At 43.3% G+C, this 16,640-nt stretch overlaps 1 long non-coding RNA gene across 1 annotated transcript in view; it reads left to right on the forward strand.

Moving 5' to 3' along the window:
• Positions 1-6,799: 6,799 nt before the first annotated feature.
• The window catches only part of LOC311081600, a 444,005-nt gene continuing 434,164 nt past the window's right edge, over positions 6,800-16,640 (forward strand). The window contains exon 1 of the long non-coding RNA XR_014605947.1: positions 6,800-7,224. This is a non-coding gene — a long non-coding RNA (uncharacterized lncRNA). The remainder of the gene's footprint in view (positions 7,225-16,640) is intronic.

Raw genomic sequence — 16,640 nt, forward strand, 5'->3', positions numbered from 1 at the left:
AGCATCTCTTCTTGACAGACACAGATTTCGCTTCAGTGGCAGGAAAGATCAATATATCAAAGAAAATACAGAAATGATCAGACAGTGCTACATCCTTAATAACAATCAATGAAATGTTTAGACTAGGGATGGGACGATACACTTAAACTCACGATACGATGCACCTCGATATGCCAGGGTCACGATACGATACGTCACGATACGATATCAAAAAAGAAAAAAAAAGAAAAAAATATTACTGTACAACAACTTATTTATTTTTGTTTCAGCTGCACACAGGGAAACACAAGGCCTAACTGGCCAAACACAAACAAGAACACTCCCTACTCGACTCGGCTCTGTTTGGTTTTCCACTGTGTAAAAGTTGTACCACCTGCTTCCAGGTACTTTTTTTCGTACCACCTCCGGCGAGGTAAGCGGGCTGAGGCGAGCTGAGGCGATACTAAAATGTGACGTGAAAACACGGCAGACTGCTGATTAGTCAGAGAGAATCGTCACTATTCACTGCGTCATCATTGCACGCGCCAGACGGAGTATCCTGAATAAAAAACAGCAAAAACAAAAACATCCAAAAACAGCATACACTCGATTTCCTCCTTTGCCCTGTGTGTGTGTGGGTAGCGGGTGTGTCTCGCGCGTCTCGCGTAAAAGATTAAGTCACGGCAGTTTCCTGCGGCGTCGCTATGACGTCCAGGTACTATTGTGGAGGTATGCTAACGTTACTAGCAGCTATCTGCAATGGAAAACGGAGCGAAAAGCGAGCCGAGCCGAGTCGAGTCGAGCTGGTACTGGTAATGGAAAAGCGCTAATTGGTAATGGAAAAGTTAGTGCTGCTCTAATCCTAGGTTAAGTTATCTCAGGACTGGTTCTTCAAAAAAACTACATATGACTTGTATCCAGGCGGAGCGTCCTCAATTTCGACCTCATTTGACTCCATGGTCGGCTGTTTGGGGGCAAGGCAGTTGGTGCTAATGCTAATATTTGTTAGCTCGCTGTAAGTGGACTGCAGTGTTGTTGTTGCAACATGCGCTGTCTTGACGTGACGACGCACCGCACCGTTCCCCGGATATAATTTATTTTTTCATTTAGCAGCTAGTTTTACCCTGCTTGATCAGCAGATGGTGCTGCCAGCCTGCCACCATAGACTGTATGTCTGCCCCATATACATACACACACATATAATACACTAAATTATTTATATACTACGCAAATCATGCAGCAGTGCCATCTATCTTTATTTCGCGATCCATTTTTTTCGACCTCGATGCGTTTCGTCACGTTTTGTATCGCGATATTTTGTCAAACGATATTTCGTCCCATCCCTAGTTTAGACCCTTACTGATAAGTAAATCTAGAGTGTGTCCACGATTGTGTGTGGGTCCATGTACATGCTGATTCAGATCAAAAGTTTTTAAAACAGTTTTGATTTCTTTTGCCATATTGTTTTCTGCATTATCTATGTGAATGTTAAAATCTCCAGCAATGGCAAAACAGTCAAACTCTGAGGTAATTGTTGATAACAGTTCTGTAAAGTCCTCAGCGAAGGCTGGAGAGTATTTTGGAGGCCTGTAAATAATGATAAGTAAAATGCGTGGAGCACCTTTTAACACAATACCCAGATATTCGAAAGAAGGGTAATTCCCAAATGATATTTGCTTACATTGATAGATATCTTTAAAAAGAGCAGCTAGACCCCCACCTCTCTTAACAGCTCTGCAGACACTCATAAAAGTAAAGTTAGGAGGGGCTGCTTCATTGAGGATTGTTGCACTGCAGCTGTCTTCTAGCCAGGTTTCATTTAGAAGCATAAAATCTAGGTTGTTTGTGGTTATTAAGTCGTTAACTAGAAGTGATTTATTTTTAAGTGAACGAATGTTTAAAAGTGCTAACTTAACAGTCGTACTTTTTGTCCTCACATCAATCTTACTTTCACGTGTAATAGGCACCAGATTAGATGGGTTTGCTGTACGGCTATTGAAGGCCTTAGACTTTCTATCTTGTATTAGAACAGCAATAGAGAAAGATACAGGCACACTGGGTTCCCGCTTGTTCTGTAAACATTTGAGAAAGTTACTGTTATCAGAGCGGGGACCCGACACATATCACTGAGAGCTGGTATCAGTTGTTTTTGGTTCACCTCGAGCAGATGGAGGAGGGTGTGGGCCCTGGCGTTGTGGCAGAGGCCGAAGAGCTCTCACAGGAGGAGGGGGAGGGCGAGCTGGGCCCGCAGGCTTTGGTGGCAGCGGTGCCTGTCGTTTTTTGGTTGGTATCTGGGGGCTTGCAGCAAAAGAGTGGGATAGTTTGGAGATAGTTTGGGATAGATAAGTCAAGTTATCTTCATTTATACAGCGCTTTAACAGTATAGGTGTCTCACAGCAGCTTTACAGTGATAACAGGAGATTACAGTAACAGAGATTGTTTAGGCTTGACAGCAGCTCTAGAGTAAAGTTATTGTCCAGCTAAAGCAAGCTTTTGATTGATTCACTTCTGTTGTAAAATCATTAGTTATTACTGTATAATACTGTATGATGTAGTTGCAAAATTCTCAAAGTACTTTGGTTCACATTTAATATATATAAGACGTACAGGTATAATGTCCTCCTCCTCCTCAGGATCCTGCAGATTCTCTAGTTCCTCAGACAGATGCAGTGTCACCTTAACCATCAGTGAAATATACATCAACACAAAGAAGAAGAAAGCATTTGCTCTCACATCATGATATCCGTTAAGGCACAAACATGGCTTACTGATGTATTTGAAGAGACGCTGTCCTCAGGCAATCCCAGCGGCTCCTATTTAACAAACACAACATGTTTTTCACAAGTAAAAGTATCTGTGGTCGCCATTATAGCACAACATTTCTTACTGGTGAATGTGGAGAGACATTATTGCTGTATTTTATTACAATTAAAATATTAATTATCATTGCAAGGTGTGCTTTAGATTCTTAACTGTGTTTTGTTTGTTTATTAAAGTCGACATGAAATCAAAATTGACCCTATTTACTTTTTAAGATCATATTACTAGTGTTGTGGTGAACAATTAATCCGTGCAAGTTAATACACAGAAAAAAATTGTTTGCCGTGGAAATCTTTGATCTAAATCTGAACAGTTTCTTCCGGTCAGGAATGGCGTTCCTTCTCTGATGACGTGTGTTTGACGGCTTGGGCTGGGAAGCGCTGAACCCCTCCTCAGACCGCTAGTCTGCCGCTAGTCTGACACTCCTCAGACCGCTAGTCTGCCGCTAGTCTGACCGCTAGTCTGCCACTAGTCTGACCGCTAGTCTGCCGCTAGTCTGCCGCTAGTCTGACACTCCTCAGACCGCTAGTCTGCCGCTAGTCTGCCGCTCCTCAGACCGCTAGTCTGACGCTAGTCTGACGCTCCTCAGACCGCTAGTCTGACGCTAGTCTGCTATGAGCAGAGATGGAGAGGAGGAGCGCTAGAGTAAACCCTCGGTTCAATATTCCCTTTCACTGGGAAATACGTCACAGCACTGGAGAACACACACAACTTCCGGTTCATGGGGACTTTAAACTAATGCTAGTAAATGGTCATTTAAATCATTCTTGTAAAATATATTTATATGAATACAATACAGAAAATAAACTAGTTCTGTAAGTAAATTAGCTAACACTAAAGTTTTGAAATGAAGTGTTCCAGTGGATGTGATGATAAAGTAGAAAACAGAAGTTTGACTTTTAATGAACAAATGTTTTACATCTATATGCTTGCTGTAAGGGTAATTGTACTCCATATACAGTTGAAACTAGATATTTACATACACTTCAAGAAAAAAACACACAAAAACTTTTATTTCTTTACTGTCATACATTAAATCAGAGTAAACTTTTTCTGTTTTAGATCAATAAATATTAACATATTTTTTGCATTTGTTAAATGTCAGAATCGAGCGAGGGATCATTTGTATGTATTTTTTTGATAACTTTCATCAAAGTCAGAAGTATACATACCCTAAGTTTATTGTGTCTTTAAACAAAAAGAAAACTCCAGATGATTCCATTCTGAGCTTAAGAAGCTTCTGATAGGTTAATTGATTCCATTTGAGTTAATTGGTGGCACACCTGTGGATGCATATAAAGGCACACCTCAAAACACAGAGCCTCTTTCTTCTTTCCCTCTTTCATGGGAAAATCAAGAGAAATCAAACCCAAAGACATTAGGAAAAGAATTGTGGACCTCCACAAGTGTGGCTCATCCTTAGGTGCAATTTCCAGATGCCTGAAGGTCCCACGTTCATCTATTCAGACAATAATACGCAAGTATAAAAAACATGGGAATGTACAACCATCATACCGCTCAGGAAGGAGACGGATTCTGAGTCCCAGAGAGGAACGTTTTTTGGTGCGAAATGTGCAAATCAACAGCAAAAGACCTTGTGAAGATGCTAGCTGAAACTGTTAAGACAGTGTCATTATCCACAGTAAAACGAGTCCTGTACCACCATGAGCTAAAAGGTTACTCTGGGAGAAGAAAGCCATTACTTCAAAACCACCATAAAAAAGCCAGACTACAGTTTGCAACTGCACATGGGGACAAAAATCTTAATTTCTGGAGACATGTCCTGTGGTCTGACGAAACAAAAATTGAACTGTTCGGCCATAATGATAAATGGTATATTTGGAGGAAAAAGGTCGAAGCTTTGAAGCCTCAGAACACCATCCCAACTGTGAAGTATGGGGGTTAGGGTGCATCAAAAAACACAATTCTTGAATTTTGATATGGCTGGGTGCTAAAAGTGTTCCAATATATGTAGAAACAACACATGCAAAATATTTTTCCAGTACATGATGATTTAGGGGTGCCACTGCACATCTGTTTTTGTTGGATAAAGTGGTCAACAGTGCTCAATGGTCACAATGGAGATCTGAGGTAAACAATACTACAGCTCAAGAAAACTGAGGTGATCTTTCTGTTTGAGGTGATCTTTCTGTGTTGGGTATGTATTATTACACATTACTATCATATCTGTAGTTGTGTCTTTGTATACTTATTTATCATAAGTCATTTAAGTCATATTTATAGGTATTTGGTGCTCATTACAGTCTGTAATTTTTATCATAGGTACATTTTAACTGTGAGAGACGGTATCTAAAACAAAAATCCAGAAAATCACATTGTTTGATTTAAATAATTAATTTGCATTTTATTGCATGACATAAGTATTTGATCAATTTAGAATTCCGACTCTCACAGACCTGTTAGTTTTTCTTTAAGAAGCCCTTCTGTTTTCCACTCATTACCTGTATTAACTGCACCTGTTTGAACTCGTTACCTGTATAAAAGACACCTGTCCACACACTCAATCAAACAGACTCCAACCTCTCCACAATGGCCAAGACCAGAGAGCTGTGTAAGGACATCAGGGATAAAATTGTAGACCTGCACAAGGCTGGGATGGGCTACAGGACAATAGGCAAGCAGCTTGGTGAGAAGGCAACAACTGTCGGCACAATTATTAGAAGATGGAGGAAGTTCAAGATGACGGTCAATCTCCCTCGGTCTAGGGCACCATGCAAGATCTCACCTCATGGGGCATCAATGATCATGAGGAAGGTGAGGGATCAGCCCAGAACTACAAGGCAGGACCTGGTCAATGACCTGAAGAGAGCTGGGACCACAGTCTCAAAGAAAACCATTAGTAACACACACCGTCATGGATTAAAATCCTGCAGCGCATGCAAGGTCCCCCTGCTCAAGCCAGCGCATGTCCAGGGCCGTCTGAAGTTTGCCAATGTCCATCTGAAAATAGAGCTTTTTGGTCTAAACTCCACTCGTCGTGTTTGGAGGAAGAAGAAGGATGCTTTTCTGCAAAGGGGACAGGACAACTGCACCATACTGAGGGGAGAGTGGATGGGGCCGTGTATCGCGAGATCTTGGCCAACAACCTCCTTCCCTCAGTAAGAGCATTGAAGATGGGTCGTGGCTAGGTCTTCCAGCATGACAACGACCGGAAACACACAGCCAGGGCAACTAAGGAGTGGCTCCGTAAGAAGCACCTCAAGGTCCTGGTGTGGCCTAGGCCGCCTAGCCAGTCTCCAGACTTGAACCCAATAGAAAATCTTTGGAGGGAGCTGAATGTCCTTATTGCCCAGCGACAGCCCCGAAGCCTGCAGGATCTGGAGAAGGTCTGTATGGAGGAGTGGGCCAGAATCCCTGCAGTGTGTGCAAACCTGGTCAAGAACTATAGGAAACGTATGATCTCTGTAAGAGGGAAAACCTGAAAAATCTGCAGTGTATCAAATACTTGTTCTCCCCACTGTAGATGTCTCATGTGTATTGAGAGTAGCATTGTAGTTGTTACAGTAAATTAAGGGTAAGGCCACGTGAAAATGTCCCATTGACCTCCATTCATTTTGCCTATAGGACAAATGAATGGAGAATCTTGAAAGTTGAATTCTGAGAAATGCCCAAGTTGCCCAAAGGGCAAACAAACAACTTTTACTTTGATAACCCTATTGAACATGTTACTGTATAAAAGTTCACTGTACTCAACATTTCCAGGTCAACCTTTTGGCAATTAGACTAAAAATTGCTAATTTTTCGAAATTTCGCCAAAGTTCATGTGTTAGGTGGCACCCCTAAATCTCAATGGAATTCCTCAAAACTTTGCAAAAGTCATTTTTATGTTAATTGGAACAAAATGCAATGCCAGCCAAATTGATATTTTGAAATTAAACTTCACTTCACTGCACTTCACAAAATAGATGGCATCATGAGAAAAGAAAATGTTGCGGATATATTGAAGCAACATCTGAAGACATCAGCCAGGAAGTTAAAGGTCCCGTTCTTCGTGATCCCATGTTTCAAACTTTAGTTAGTGTGTAATGTTGTTGTTAGAGTATAAATAATATCTGTAAAATTATAAAGCTCAAAGTTCAATGCCAAGCGAGATATTTTATTTAACAGAAGTTGACTACAAAAAACGGCTGGATTGGACTACACCCCTCTACTTCCTTCTTTAATGATGTCACTAGAACCGTAACCTCCGCCCACAGGAACACAGGCGTATTGATGGCGAAATGTAAACAGACGTGGTTGATGTTTATCTATAATCGGATACCGCAAAAGTTTAATTCGAAGTTGTTAGTTTGCTCTGTCCATTTCAACACGGACTGTTTTTCTAACCTGGGATAATATCAAGCAGGCTTCTCTCAGCGTTTCATACTGACGAAGGGGACAATTTCAACTATATTCCAGCAAGCGGTAAGTAGTGATTTAATATGGAAGTAGCGATCAACTTCACATCGTTTCTCTTAGTAGGATGAAAATAATCTTACTTAAACTGTGATTAATATACAGAAAGCGATCAAAGAACAATCCCTTTCCAATCGCCCAAGCTGTTAATCACACAGCGCAAGTTTATCTGGACACTTGCCAAAACTCGTTATGAAATCAATGACGCTGTTACACTGCACAACAAAGCTCTTACTGTATTTATATACCTTGTGGAAATTGCAGTAATTTGCAAGAGACAACTTCTCACTTTGAGCACACGAATGCGTGTGTCGTTTATTTTACCAGGTAAACAAAACCACGGAAGAATGGCGCTGAACCGCGTCCTCTGTAATCACGCCTTCCCAACATCTTAAAGGGACCGCGATCCCTGAACAGTTATGCAGAAAAACAGTGTACAGAACTACACTTAATAACAAAGGTGAATTATGTCTTTCACATTCACTACACACGTCCCCCCAGAATTCACCATAACAGAAAAACCAAACAGTCAACGTGGAGGTGGGCGTATCAACCGGCCACAACGACTGCGCTGTACCGAAGGTCGAGGAGACCCCAATGCAGCCGGTGTAACGTCATTACACGGGTGAGGGGCATGGAGTGTGGGAGGCTTGAGTGGGATGGGAGCACAGGGTGGGGGCAGAGCAGGAGGCCGTCCGCGTCGTGGGGGCTGGGCCAGGTCAATGGGCCTAGCCACGTCCAAATGAGCCGGTTTAAGGCGGTCGATGGAGAGTCGCTCCGGTTTGCCACCCCTGTCCACCACAAAGTGTTTGTCCCCTGCCTCCAGAACCCGGAATGGGCCCTCGTAGGGTGGGCGTAGTGGTCCCCTGTGGGCATCGTGGCGAATGAAAACATAGTCGGCTGTTTGAAGTCCTGCGGGGATGTGTGACTGAGGGAGGCTGTGACGGGAAGTGGGGATGGGTGCAAAAAGCCTCGCATTATCCAGTAGAGTAGACCGCTGGAGAGAAGCAGACCAGGGAACGGTGGTGTTAGGGACAAAATCCCCTGGCACTCGCAGCGGCTGTCCGTAAACAAGTTCCGCGGATGAGGACTGAAGGTCCTCCTTTGGTGCAGTCCTGATGCCCAGCATCACCCACGGGAGCTTGTCGACCCAGTTGCTGTCTTTGAGGCTGGCACGCAGGGAAGCCTTCATCGACCTATGAAAACGTTCACAGAGTCCGTTAGCCTGCGGGTGATATGCAGTCGTGCGGTGGAGTTTCACTCCGAGGCTCTGTGCGACAGCGTCCCAAAGCTCAGACGTGAATTGCGCACCTCGGTCAGAGGAAATGTCCGAAGGGGTACCAAAACGGGCAATCCAGGTGCCAATAAATGCCCGAGTCATCTCGACAGACGTCACAGATGTCAGTGGCACAGCCTCAGGCCAGCGGGTGGTCCTGTCAACCATGGTTAACAAATATGTGAAACCTTGAGAGCAGGGCAGAGGACCAACCAGGTCCACGTTTACATGGTCAAAACGCCTCTCAGGAACCGGGAATGATTCTAATGGGGCTTTAGTGTGGCGGTGTACTTTGGCCCGTTGGCACTCAACACAGGTGTTAGCCCAGTCCCTAACGTCCTTCTTGAGGCCGTGCCAAACAAATTTAGCTGCAACAAGTCTCTGTGAAGCTTTCGCACCTGGGTGGGAGAGACCGTGGATGGCATCAAACACTTGTCGTCTCAACCCCGAGGGAACGATTGGCCGAGGACTACCTGTGGAGATGTCACACAGGAGCGTTGTGCCGGCATCGGCAAAAACCACGTCCTCAATCTGCAGTCCAGTGGTAGAGTTTTTCAGATGTTGCACGTCTGGGTCTGTGGTCTGAGTCGCGGCCATGTGGTTGTAATCTAAACCAAGATGGACTGCCCCTGCCACGGCCCGTGATAGGCAGTCCGCCACGTGGTTGCTCTTACCGGCAACGTGCTGCAAGTCCGTGGTGAACTCGGAAATGTAAGACAGATGCCGTTGCTGGCGGGCAGACCACGGCTCAGCCACCTTGGCCATGGCAAAAGTCAGCGGCTTGTGGTCCACAAAAGCAGTGAAGTGTCGGCCTTCTAGCAGGGAACGAAAGTGTCTAATGGCGAGGTAGAGACCCAGCAGCTCCCGGTCGAAAGTGCTGTACTTCCGCTCACAAGGGCGCAGCTGACGGCTAAAGAAAGCCAGCGGCTGCCAGGCCCCGCCCACCCACTGCTCGTAAACAGCGCCGACAGCGTAATCCGAGGCGTCCGAGGTGATGGCAATGGGGGCTGTCGCAGAAGGATGCGCCAGCATGGTGGCGTTCGCTAGTGCTGTTTTAGTGGCATCAAAAGCCTTGACTCTGCTCTCAGTCCAGTCCACAGCGTGATTGGGTTTACCCTTCAGGGCCTCGTGCAAAGGCCCCATGAGCTGAGCGGCTCGAGGGATGAAGCGGTGATAAAAATTTACCATGCCGAGGAACTCCTGCAGGGATTTGACAGTGGGTGGGCGTGGGAACTGCATGACTGCCTCCACCTTTGATGGGAGAGGAACTGCCCCGTCCTTAGTGACTCTGTGTCCTAGGAAGTCGATGGTGGAGAGACCAAACTGGCACTTGGCGGGGTTGACAATTAGTCCATGGTGGCTAAGCCGCTCAAAAAGGGTTTGGAGGTGTGCCAGGTGCTGAGACTTGGATGTGCTTGCTACCAGGATGTCATCCAAGTACACAAAAAGGAAAGGCAGGTCCCGCAAAACAGAGTCCATGAGGCGCTGGAAAGACTGGGCGGCGTTTTTAAGGCCGAACGGCATGCGTAGGAACTCAATCAGACCAAACGGCGTGATTACTGCTGTTTTGGGAATGTCCCGTGGGTGTACCGGCACCTGATGATATCCCCGGACGAGGTCCACCTTGGAAAAAATTACCTTGCCAGCCAGGTGTGCTGAAAAATCTTGTATGTTCGGGACTGGGTATCGATCAGGTGCCGTTGCCTCATTAAGCCGCCGGTAGTCGCCACACGGGCGCCAGCCGCCGCCAGGTTTGGGGACAATGTGGAGGGGTGATGCCCATGGGCTGTCGGATCGGCGTATTATGCCCAGGCGTTCCATGTTTGCAAACTCAGCCTTTGCAACGGCAAGCTTGGTCGGGTCGAGGCGCCGAGCGCGGGCGTAAACGGGTGGACCAGCAGTGGCAAGATGGTGCTCCACACCATGCTTCACAGTAGATGCAGAGAAAGTGGGCTGAGTGAGGGCTGGGAAACTGGCCAGTAGACGGTGGAAGTCATCGGAAGCTGAGAGCATGTTAGACAGTCGGATGGGGTCAGCCTCGCTGAGCGTGCACGTATAAGAACAAAACGTGACAGCATCAATCAGACGGCAGTTCTTAACATCTACCAACAGTCCATGTGCACACAAAAAATCGGCGCCGAGGAGGGGAACGGCAACCTTTGCAGTAACAAAGTCCCAACCGAACTGCTGTCCTCCGAAGCACAGTTCGACATACCTTGTTCCATATGTGCGGATGGGGCTACCGTTCGCAGCTTCCATAGGGGGGCCGTGGCTGTCGGTCACCATGTCCAAACGGGATGCAGGCAGAACGCTCCTTTGTGCTCCCGTGTCGCACAGAAAACGGCGACCGGAGATGCTATCGCGGATGAAAAGCAGCCTGCCTACTCGGCCGACACTCATGGCCACTACTGAGCGCCGGCCCTGGCATTTCCCGAAACACTGAAACTGCATGGTGGACGGCATTTGTTGGCCTTGGTTCCAAACTTTGCATGATAGAAACACAATCCAGAGAGCTGTTGGGTGCCAGAAAACTGCTGCTGACGAGAAGTAGTCGCAGCAATAAGTGTGGAGTCGTCCTGTGTCACTGAAGAAATATGTGCAGGGGAAAACGCGGCCACACAATGTCCCTGACTCGCCAGGAAAAATTTATCAGCCTCTTCAGCTAGTTTACGACAGTCAGTGATTGTGGTGTTGGCTAATGCAGCTCTCACTTGGGAAGGCAGCTGACGCAGGAAAAGCTGGATGAAAAGAAAGTCAGGTCTGTGTTCGCCCAAAAGATCCAGCATACGGTCCATGAGCTCGGACGGTTTGCTGTCACCCAGTCCTTGAAGTGAGAAAAGCCTGCTGGCTCTCTCAGTGTCCGACAGTTCAAACGTTTTCAACAGGTGGGTTTTAAGTGCTGTATACTTCTCGTTTTCGGGAGGATTTGTAAGAAGGCTAACCACCCTGGATGCTGTTGAATTTCCGAGAGCAGACACAACGTAGTAATATTTGGTCGTATCCGCGGTGATCTCACGCAGCGCGAACTGCGCTTCCGTCTGGGCGAACCATGCAGATGCTGACGATTCCCAGAATTCGGGGAGTTTGAGGGTGACAGCGTTCGCGGTCATGATCGCGTCGTGTCTCTGGATACGTCCAGCAGACTAATGTCGGGGTCACCAGTGTGGAAATTGCAGTAATTTGCAAGAGACAACTTCTCACTTTGAGCACACGAATGCGTGTGTCGTTTATTTTACCAGGTAAACAAAACCACGGAAGAATGGCGCTGAACCGCGTCCTCTGTAATCACGCCTTCCCAACATCTTAAAGGGACCGCGATCCCTGAACAGTTATGCAGAAAAACAGTGTACAGAACTACACTTAATAACAAAGGTGAATTATGTCTTTCACATTCACTACAACCTCATGTTTGCATTGGTGAAATCATTAGTGATAGTGCAGAAACTGCGTTGCAATGATAAGATCTTTCACGCGATCAACAGACTGTCATCTGCTCAGTGCTCATCACTGCAACCTTTTATGTGTTTGAAATAGATCTAAATACTTAAAAAACTTATCACGATTCGTTAATCCAGATAGCTGTAATAGTAAAAACGTATAATAGCTGTAATAGTAAAAGTTTTCCAGATCCACATGTAATGCCAGATATTTCATATGCAAGCATGTCAGCCAATCACAGCAGAGGGCGTTTACACTGAAGTCTCACAGCAGACACGCCCCTTCAAACAGAGTGTTCAAACCAGGGAATGAAATCAGGCTAGGAAATATGCCTTTTATTTCTAAATAATACAAATTTTTGATCTAAAAAACATACTAACATTATAAGGGCACCCCTGGAAACATTATAAATTAATAAAAATAATCCATGGAATGGGACCTTTAAAGCTTGAGCGCAAATGGGTCTTCCAAATGGACAATGACCCCAAGCATACCTCCAAATTAGTTACAAAGTGGCTTAAGGACAACAAAGTCAAGGTATTGGAGTGGCCATCACAAAGCCCTGATCTCAATCCCATTGAGAAATTTGTGGGCGGCACTGAAAAGGCGAGTGCGAGCAAGAAGGCCTACAAACCTGACCCAGTTACACCAGTTCTGTCAAGAGGAGTGGGCCAAAATTCCAGCAAACTATTGTAGAAAGCTTGTGGAAGGATACCCAAAACGTTTGGCCCAAGTGAAACGTTTGGCAGTTCTACCAAATACTAAGGAAGTGTATGTATACTTCTGACTTTGATGAAAGTTATCAAAAAAATACATACAAATTATCCCTCGCTCGATTCTGACATTTGACAAAAAATATGTTAATATTTATTTATCTAAAACAGAAAAAGTTTACTCTGATTTAATGTATGACAGTAAAGAAATAAAAGGTTTTGTGTTTTTTTCTGAAGTGTATGTAAATATCTGGTTTCAACTGTATATACTTGTATGATGCATGTAAAACAACAGATGTAGGATAGAAAAGCATGCTTGATAACAACTACTGACCTTTGCCCGTATGTATAGAGCGGACCGGCCCAGCTCTTTCCGAGCTGACACTGGGGATAAAGTGTCTGAAGTGAGAGCCAACACACGTCTGGATCGGTCAACTCTACAGATGTCAGAGTCTCCATGACTCAGTCCAGGTCTCATTTATAAAGTCTCATTTATAAAGCATGCGTACGTACAAAACGGGGCTGGAAACGTACGTACGCCAGTTCCCACACAAAGGTTGTGATCTATAAAAAACAAACTTGACGGGAGAATGTGCGCACCTTTAGCAAACTTTGAGCCGTGCGTACGCACATTCTGAGACAAAGGGAATTGGCGACACAGATGGTGAGGTCGTGAACTGAAGTTAGATTGTAGAAAATAAATGTGAGAAGAACGATTATAAGAATTAATGACATTTAATTTTCACTCCATTTCATACATTATATCCACATTATCATGAAGATTAAATCCAACAGTGTTATTTGTGCCGATTGTTTTAGGCTATATACATCTAGTAAAATCCAAACGTAATTCAAAATGTATTAAAAAAAATAAAAAAAATAATCAGCGCTGCCTTACAGTCACATTGTCCACAACGGGAGCGCAGGAGGACATGGCGCGACTACATGTGATACAGAATAGCATGAAATACCCTTTTATTAGAGAACTGCAGAACACAGTGTAAAAAGGAAATATTTTCCTTAATGTACATATATCATAAAATGTCAAAGTCTGCAAATACAGTCATGAAGCACAATCGCTACTCATCATCGGTCCTAACTATTACGGTGTTCATTACAAAACCGTCAAGAAGCATGTGTTCACTATAACATTTTCGTCTTAAATTTTCGCCCTCAAATTAATTATGTGATTTTGTCAAGGTGTTAACGATCAGTCTATTTGCTGGAAAACAATGTAAAACAAATATTGCAGTACAATAAGTGTAATTGTGATTGTCAAAACATTTGGTAACTAAATAGAATTTTATGAAGTTTAGTGACAACATGTTACAATGTTTACATTGTACAATGACTGGTAGGACAGTTTTTATTATTGCTTGACAAAAATTTCAAGCTTTCAATTCCATTCTTGTGATTTGATTCCGATTTTGATTCAATATTGACTAATTTGGATACATGTTTATTTTAAATTTTATTTTAAAAAATCATCTCACCTAATGCTGTAAACATAGAGGGCCCAATCTGCTGGTGTTATTAAAGGTTAAAAATAACAAATTAAATTAAATATAATGCAGTTTTTGTTTAATAACAATTATTTAATGACATAAGTAAAAATATAATAAATATGTAATATAGTGCTCAGTAAAATCTCCTCTCTAGCTATTTTTTCTATTCAATTAACATGCTATGGTCATTAAATGGCTTTCCTGAGGTAAATGTAACATGTAACATAATTGTTCTCCTGCTGTTATATTGACCTCTTTCCGTGGTTGAAAAACACTAATTGGTCGATATTATGTATACTTTCGGTAAGTTGTACTGCATCTTTAAATAAAAAAGTAACAGATGATCGGTTCACGTGCACTTGAACTGAGGCGCTCAGCGATCTGTCACGTCACATTTACAAGCGCCAAACGTATTTTTGTATGAATTTCGTAATAAAATTGACGGAATCTAAGAGCTGAGAATTAGTTTAATATTAAAGGGCACCTATTATGCAAAATTCACTTTTACATGGTGTTTGAACATAAATGTGTGTTGGCAGTGTGTGAGCAAAACCACCCTAGAATGATAAAAATCCACCCAGTGTTTTTTTTACCATCTCAATAAATCATAAGCACTGTCTCAGAATGAGCTGTTCTCAGATTCGGATTCAGATAAGAATGAACATAGCAGTCTTCATTTACTCTCGTTGTTACTCGAGGATGGATCAGTACTGTTTGTGATCCAGCTTACAGTCTCCGGAGCAACAGGACTAACGTTACTGACCACGGCAGTGAAAGTGAAAGTGCGAGCGCGCTCTTTATGACAGCTCTTCGAGTCATTTTACGGATATAAGGTTTACCAGTTTATTTAGCACCCACTGAAAAGGTGTGTATATTTGTTTACTGTTAGTTGTAACGAGTGTTTTGTGTACTTCGCTGTGTATGTTGATGATATAGTCCAGGCGTTTTAAGCCAAAATAGGGGTCAACCGTTGTAACAGACAAGTCTGTTACAAAGTCATTTTACTGCAGTCTTTCTTCCACACCACTAGGGGTGCTATTGTGCCTGAATGTTCTCTTAAGTAAAGGGGGGTTTGTAGAGGAAGAGAGTAGTAAAGCAGCAGTAGAAAGCATGGCTTAACTGCATTTGTGCTATGTCCTGGTTGGAAACTGTTACATTTCAAGCTCAACTTAAAGTAAGGATTTGTTTTTTTTCCTGATATTTAAATAGCATGCCTTGATGATGATATTGTTAATGTTTATTGCTAAGAAGTTTGATACAGTTTATCTTGTATGTATTTTAGAAGGACTCTTTATCAGTGACTTTAACCCTCCATGATGCACTTTAAATATGGATTTAAAGTCCAGAGGAATGTAAGCTTGGGAATTTGGCTTACTCATGACTGCTCCTGATTTGGAAGAGTCTGATGCATGAGAACTGTTGTCTTTTGGAGTAAATTCATCGCAGATGGTTGGATTATTCATCTACTAAAGGACTGCTTCAACCTTGGACATTGTTTGATGAACTATGCCTTGTCTGATACAAGGCTTACACAGACTGATTTTCACCTTATTGAATTGTGCAACCTATTGATCATTTCTTGTGTAGCTGCTTTTTCTTGTATTTGTTTTTTTGTTGTTGTTGACAATTATTTTTATTTGCATAAGGATATAAAAAAGATAAAAAAGGAATATATTGTTTTGTCATTCGGGGAGCATCTTTCTTTCTTGAGTAAATATTAGGTAAACTGAATCCCCCTTTATTGCGTTATATAACTTTGTTTTGCATTAAAAGATACGAGACGGTTATAGTTTGGTGGCCCGTACGGGGAGATGTTTTGCCTTTATTGTCTGCTTAAGTAGGTGAGGATATGGCAAGCCAACACACTGATTCAGGGGATGAGTATGAGCCCAGTGAGGACTTCAACAGTGAAGCCTTTGTAACCAGAAGAGAGCCGATCAGAGAACTCATTAATACATTTAGTGAATAATACATTGATTCTGAAGAGGAAAATGCAGCAGTTGAGGATGCTGATGATGGTGATCCTTTTCCACCACCACCACCTGAAATGGAAGAAAGACCCGAGCTCGAATCAGATGCTTCCACTGCAGAACAAGTAAGGCAATTGATAGAACAAGTTACAACCCTCGAGACACGATTGGAAGACTGTGTTAAAAAAGTGAGTGACAGTTTTTCCCAGTCTGAAATAGAAAATAAATGTCGGAAAGTGGAAGAAAAGTTGACTTATCGCATTGAAAGAGGTGTGAAAGGATTCAACAAAGACTTGAACTCAGCATCAGAGATTTGGGGAAGTCAATGGTGGACTGTTTAAAGAGACGAGATGTACAACTTGACAACAAGTTAAAATCCCTTGTTCCTCCTATGTCTACTCCCATACAACCATCTCCAAGCCCATATGTTCATCCACCAATGCATAAAGTCCAAAATCAAACCTATCTACTACAACAAAGCCATACTCATCTTTCAACCATTGGAAATAACACAGCTATTCAT

The sequence above is a fragment of the Abramis brama genome (assembly GCF_963993115.1).
Source record: "Abramis brama genome assembly, chromosome: 4".
In the NCBI taxonomy this organism is placed as follows: domain Eukaryota; kingdom Metazoa; phylum Chordata; class Actinopteri; order Cypriniformes; family Leuciscidae; genus Abramis; species Abramis brama.